Here is a 7,185-nt window from a genome sequence, read left to right on the forward strand (position 1 = left end):
CAGGAATATGACGTCAACACGAGTGGAAAAGCTTGGAGGTATTTTTAACATTGTGATTGAAGAGAGAGGGGGGAGATCTGTGTTCCAGAACCTTTCTATTAAAATATAATGTGCTATTTTGCTGTACTAATATAACAAACTATGGGTGACTATTACTTTTTATAAATTGTCATGTTATGCACGAATGTAAGAATTAGCTTTCTGTGGTGATCTACTTTTTTCTTTCAAATAGCATATATCTATAATTGTTTGCGTGATTTATTTTAATTGCAAATATATCTCCTGCCCGCTATTAGTTTTGTTTATCTGTAATGTAATCACAGTTTTACATATAGACTGCCCCTGTTCTCAGGGTTCTAAGCCGCTTTGGTTTTCAGTTAACGTCCCAAATTCTGGGCCGCTTTGGTGTTCAGATAACATCCCATGTTATCTGGGCATGTCTTTTTGTTGGGTTTCAGTTTGTTCCAGGTTTGCCAGAAGGAGTTGTCAACTATGGCCTCTTCAATCTGGGACAGTGTGTTGCATGTAGCATGTGTGTTTGTACTGTGTGGTAGTATGAGTCTCGCAGGTCTGTTCTGAGGGGCTCTCTGTGTTTCAGATTGGCATTTTTAATTACTTTTTGTCTTAATTTTGCACAAACCATCTCTGTCAAACCATCTCTTCTCATTTTTTCTTTTAATTTTTTCTTCGTATTCTTTGTTGATACTTTGTATAGTGATTTTTCTGCAGTTGTTTTGAAGATGTTGTTTAGATCTGTAACTGCAAAATTTGTATCTTTTTTGGTCTGATTGTATTTTTTATCCAGGAAAGCACTTATCATTTCTTTAATTTCTGGGGAGTTTAGTTTGCTGGTAGTGTTCTGTGCTCTCCTGATTCCATTTGTACTGTGGAGGGAGTGGGAGGAGGTTTGTAGGGGGCTTACTGTGGGTAGGTTTGGGGTTTTTCTTTAGGTAGAGGACACTTTGGCAGTGGTCTGATAGGTAAGATTGTGGTCTGACTGTCATTGCACTGATATCAATGATGTCTAGATCTGTTATTGCGTATTCTATGGCACTGCTGACCAATGGGGAGTTAAACGTAAATCTGCCTAGAGAGTCACCCCTCACTCTCCCATTCACTATGCACAGGCCTAGGCTTTTGTATAGCTCTAGTAGTTTCTTGCCACTGGTGTTTATCTGGCTATCTTCCGCTATCTGACATTCATCCAACTTTGTAGTATACTGTAGTCTAAACCAAGCTTCTAAACCAAGCAATGATACTTACAATCTTAGCAGTGTCTGAGGAAGATCATTTAAACTGATACAGTATTTTGATAATGAGTTTGAAGGAAACTGTCAACGACGCGTAGAAGTTTCAATATCTCAATTAAAATCTGCAGCAGGATAGTTTACTCTTTCTCAAAGTAGTGTTTAAGTTGTTTACAGTATTCAAACTTTTTTTTTAGGTAAGTGAATAAATATTTTTTTTTGTACAAACTCCACATGTAATAGTCATTAATTGGAAGCTTACTAAACATCAAATAACATAAGTTTTTAGCATAAACTACATTTTAATGGTGTTTCTATACACTATTTTATTTATCCTGTGCCAAAAATAAACCACTCATCTCTGCTCTTAACTAATAGCCAGTATTGGTAAACATATTTGTATTTTAAGCAATATAACCGATCATTCTCTAATTGTGTTTACCACCAGCTGAAGAAGGTACTTTATTTTACACGATACTATTTTTCTAACAAACTGCTGCAACACGTTGTTTTGAGCAAATTATCTTAATAATAGAATAATTCATACTGTGGTATATATTGTGCAACTTTAGGGTTATTTTAAAGTTTTTAAAAGTCTTTAAAAAATACATAAAATTGCCATGCCTTTTTTTCAGCTTTTTGGTGTAGTAAAATATGAAAAAAGTTCAAATCATTGTGTGAAAGGAAGTGTTTGACAGCGCCTGGATACACAATCATTACACAACAGAAGCACATCGGCTCGGTGTGCAGGACGGGAGTTTTTTCTTTTCAATGTGGTGGTGGGAACGCAAAGGGTCTTGTTCAGGGCTAGTTGTTTTAAAATATTTTATATATATATTAAAAAAAAAAAAAAAAAAAAAAAAGTTCCCCCTTCATCAGGGCCCCCCTTCCTTCGAGGAAATTTCCCCGTCCTCCCCGTTCTCTCAGAGGGCCTGCTGTGCATAGCTCTTAATGCAAGCCCATACCTATTGACGTGTTTGATTTGGTATTATATGTTGCAGAGCTGCGCTTACACTCCGACTTTTATGACTGTGTTTGTTAACATTTATGTATTTAGCTAAATCTGGACTTTTTCTTGTTAAATCTCTGAAAAAATACGCGTTTTACATTAATACAGGACATTTTTTTTACACTTATCGGCACTGTTCACTGCAGTTTCACTGACACACTCACCACTTCAAACATAATTTCTCCGGTTCTAAGTCCTACCTAATCGTCAACGGCTCATTTGAAAGGTAAGAACTTGGCCTAATTAGCAGTCATTTATGTATTTATTTAAAATGTTCTATCTATCTTTTTATTTATTTATTTTTTTAACAGAACTGCCTCTTTAGTCGCGCCCCCCCTTAGTGACACTCCACGCCCCCCCAGGGGTGCGCGGCCCCAAGTTTGAGCATCACTGGTCTAGTATTCAAATAATAAATATAAAAGTAAACTAAGGGTCCTGCTGCCCTTTATCCTGTAGGTGGCATTGTTGGTACGTTTTGGCTATATTTTGGATCACTTTCAAGGGTGCTGTTGACGTTGGGTGGCACATTAAGGCCCTGTGGAGGACAGTTGTATTGGTAGTTCAGACTACCTACACGGACTGTTCAGTAATTGCTCCGTTCATTCCTGAGGATATGTCCTGATTATACATAGGGGTTTAAAACCCTAACAAGTTAATACATACAAATTGGTTTACTAAATAAAAACTAACTGTTTTTCTCTTTATATGTATGTCATCCTTGTTCTTTATTTAAAAAATGTTCAGGACTATTTTCTTAGAACGTCTTTACTCAGCGGAAAGGTACCCGACGAATCAGAAGTTGAAGATAAATTTAGGTTTTTGGGTGTTTAAAAAAAAAAAAAAGAAAAGAAAACAGTGCTAAAAAATGTCTGCTAATAGCGATAGTGCCCTCTCGATGATGGTGCTACCATGTGATTGTTAACCACGATGGGAGTTATGTGCTAACGAAAGTCAAGGGCACTATCGCTATGAGGCACCTAAGGGGATCAACCACTCCTGTATACTGTATCAGAGTTTCCGTTAACTGGTAAATACCGGTCAGAGACCATTTCAAAAGCTCGTTGACTGGCACGGACGGAAGCCTCAAGTCAGTTAGACTGGCAGCAAAACGTGTGAAAGGCAGCTAAAAAGTATCATATAAACAGTTGCCGTCTCGGTGCGTGCGTGCCTATTTACGTTACACTGAAGCAGCAAGTTACCATGTAATAGCACTGCGAAGCAAGTCAACCACCAGGCAGCAAACTGATTACTCGGTTAAAAGTTGTGTATCACATGGCACAAAATGACATTCCAAGTCACCAGTTTAGAGGAATTATGAATTTGCTTAAATCTGTAAAAACGTTAGGTTACTTACCGTAACCCTGGTTCCCTGAAAGAGAAGACGACCACCAATCATTATGTATGGGACATTCCTGCCCTTGAGGTCCTGCCCTTGAGCTTTCTATATCAGAGCTGCCGAAGGCCCCTTCCTGTGATGACGCACTCGGTCCTGCCCACCGAGGGTATAAAACCGCCACTCACCGGAAGATCTCCCTCTTTTTCCATCGAACCCGTGGTTGGTGGTCGTCTTCTCTTTCAGGGAACCAGGGTTACGGTAGGTAACCTAACGTTCCCTTTCAAGTTGAAGACGTCCACCAAACATTATGTATGGGATTGTCTCAGGTGATGCTGAACTAGTTATTCCGTGTAGTAAAACAATGGACTCCTTTGCATGGAGGATCTCAGTAAGCTACAGTGCACGGTTCATCAACTGATTCAGATTCAGTTATGTTAAGTCTGCCAACGGATGATGTAGGGCAAGGCAACAACTGAGTGCCTAAAAATATGAATAACAGTGAGTTTTGACCTCCTTTAGTATTCTGGATGGAGCGCATACCTTGCAAAATGACCCGGTGTGAACAAAAGGAAATATAAAGAAATAATATGTACAGCTAAACGTGTCTAAGTATCTTATAGGAATGAAGTCAGACCATGGAAATCCACACCTGTGCTGGAGAAACATTGGATCAAGGGACTTCTTGCGGAACCAACTAGAGCTGAACCCGGCACAGAAGTTGAATCCTGCTGGGAACGTGGGGATATGCTGGATATGGACTAGGCGATTTCACATATGGAATGTACTTTGATATAAAAATGAAGTGTTAGAGGTTTTTTGAAGGAAGGATAAAGAGAGAGTATCCTTGTACCGCCAGTAGGTGGCTCTCTTGCTCCATGAAATAGGTCAGTCTACACATGTTTTTAATTAAGTACTTAGTAATTTGGGAATTTCTAAGAAAATATATAATGAACGATTTATCGCTTGTATATCTTATCTTCAGAAAGCATGACACTTGATAAAAAGCACCATTCCGGCTAAAAAGTGAACTTAATCACACCTATAAATTTATGTTTCTGAAGACAAGATAAGAAAGGGATTATTTGCAACATATAAATTAACCTAACAGCCAAGGTCTTAAGAAAAAAACCTGTCTCGGCTGGATTTTGTATGAACAAAGAAAAGGGTCAAGCCTAGTTCATTCATTATAAAAAATATAAGAGTCGAATGCAGTTATACTGGCCTGTATTTGGATTTAAATCTTAGAGGGATTCACCAAAGAAATAAAGTGATATTATAAATTCTAGGAGCAACTGTTAAACTGAAGTAAATTAATTAAAAGTTTATCTTGAAATGCCACATTCATAGTTAAAAAGGTTCAGTGATAATTTACACTGTCTATAGTTCATAATAGTCAAAAAATAGAAATTAGACACGAAGGTATTATAAATTAATAAAATAAATGATCAACACCTCTTTTAGACAGCATGATATTTGAAACTAAAAATAATTATTTGATTTCATAAGATTAATAATATGTTTTAACTATTTGCTATAATAAGAAAACATTATTTAAAACTGACAAGTATTATTGCTTGTTCATGACTTTACTGTATTGATAAGAAGATTAAAAGCTGGAGCAGTATTCGATTTAATTAAATGGGAAAATGGTCAGTTTCTTTCTCCTTCTATTGAACAACAAGACCTCTAGACATTATGATATCCATTGAATTATAGAATATAAAAGGTGTTGTGTTATGTTTTTGTGTTAAGTTTGTAATAATATACTATAATGTACCTTGTTATTAATCCACTATACTATTGTCTAATGATGGTAGATGGAGTCCTTATAATGTGGTTCTTTGAAACTGATGCATTGAAAAAGGGGGCTTCTCTCCTTGATTGAAGATGCATGGGCTGTAGAGAAAGGAGGGGGTCTTCTTACATTCCACGCCAGTAAAAGCTGCAAGTCTTATAGATTTGGGAGTGTTAAGGTTTATGGAATTAGTGGTTTAGCACAGATAAGAATATATCTTGAAATAATATGCAAAAATTATGGCTTAACAGACGTTGATAGGTCATATATCTAAAAAGTGTTTGCACAGACTCTGGCTTTGGAAAAAACAAGAGACTGTGGAAATTGATGGCAAAAGCATATACTCAAGAGTCAGTTACAGGTCAGAGCCTAGTTAGTGTATCTTTTAAGTGATAAAAGAAAAATTGTAATGAAAACTATTACCACTCAAACTTAGTGAAACTAATTGACTTGAATATTGTATGAGACAATCTTTTGTCAAATACTCTGTTAGACAATGGTATATGGAATTAAAACAAGTATGAAGTTAAAAGAAACACATACCTTTAATTTAGCAAAATAGAATCAATTAGAAGATGATGTCACATATTAAGAACATCTCATATATAACACATATAAAAATAGTGTTTTGCATGCACATATAACAGTAGTGTTTTTATATTATATTATAAACCAAGATCCTAGGAACCTTGGTTCACTTGACTTTTCAGATAAAGGAGGGGCTCGGAGGAAAGCAAGAAGTGAGATCATAAAGTTTGGAGTTAGACAAATGTGGTCTTGAATTTATTGAGTACATGACACCTATTCTGAAAAGTTAGTCCGGATCTTTTGAAAACTATTATTTGTAGAATGGATAAAGAGCTGTCTCAACAGATTAATGACTAGATTTAATTGAGGCGTCCCATGTATTCCAATGAGACGAAAAACCTATATAACTCCTAAGTAATTACAATGGAGTACCACACTCATCCCAGACAGGGTAATGTGGTCCATCTTCTGCCAACCTACACAAGTAAGCTGATTGAACTCAGTTTCATTTGCCTGGTGAAGACAGTCATATTCTTTTATGATTTATATTAAAGGGTAAGCATTAATCAATTATTATTTTATCTCACATGTATTGCATGTATTGCTATAAGGGACTCACGCTATGTTTTAAAAATAAGAGAGTATTTTGTTGAATGTGCTGAAATAGACCATTGGGTACTTTAAGTGACGTGTTCTTGGCCTGCTTGTCGGCCTTGAACACATGCATATATATATATATATGTATTAAAGTGTTAACGTTGATATCTGTTAAGACACTGGACTGCCCAGTGAGTCTGTCAGCTGGGGATACGAAGTAGCCTGTAACTACTCTATCCAATATTTAACTGTTAATAAACCGAACGAGTACTAATCATACTCTGATTCGTAAAAAACTTTAAATACATGAGTCTGTCAATTTCTTGGGTGCTATATTAGTCATCTGGATATATTGCGGGTCAAGAGCGTAATAAAAATACCCCACAAGGAGTAGTACCATCTCTGTCCTCCTAACGTCTCCCCTGAGATAAGAGTGTATACTGAGCTAAAAGGAAAGAGTACGTAAAGAAATCTGAACCCTCGGATTTCGTGACAGGATAATGTATACCAGAGCTGTTGGAAGGGAGAAGGAACAGCAGCCTATGAAGGACACACAAGCACTGCCTAACCCAGGGGTTAGCGGTGTGAACTTACACCCTCAAGGACCCTTGTGCCTACAGAAGGCAAAGCAGGATCTATCACGTTAATGCGGTAGAACCTGGAGAAAGTATGC

The sequence above is a fragment of the Acipenser ruthenus genome, chromosome 12 (genome assembly GCF_902713425.1).
Source record: "Acipenser ruthenus chromosome 12, fAciRut3.2 maternal haplotype, whole genome shotgun sequence".
NCBI lineage: Eukaryota > Metazoa > Chordata > Actinopteri > Acipenseriformes > Acipenseridae > Acipenser > Acipenser ruthenus.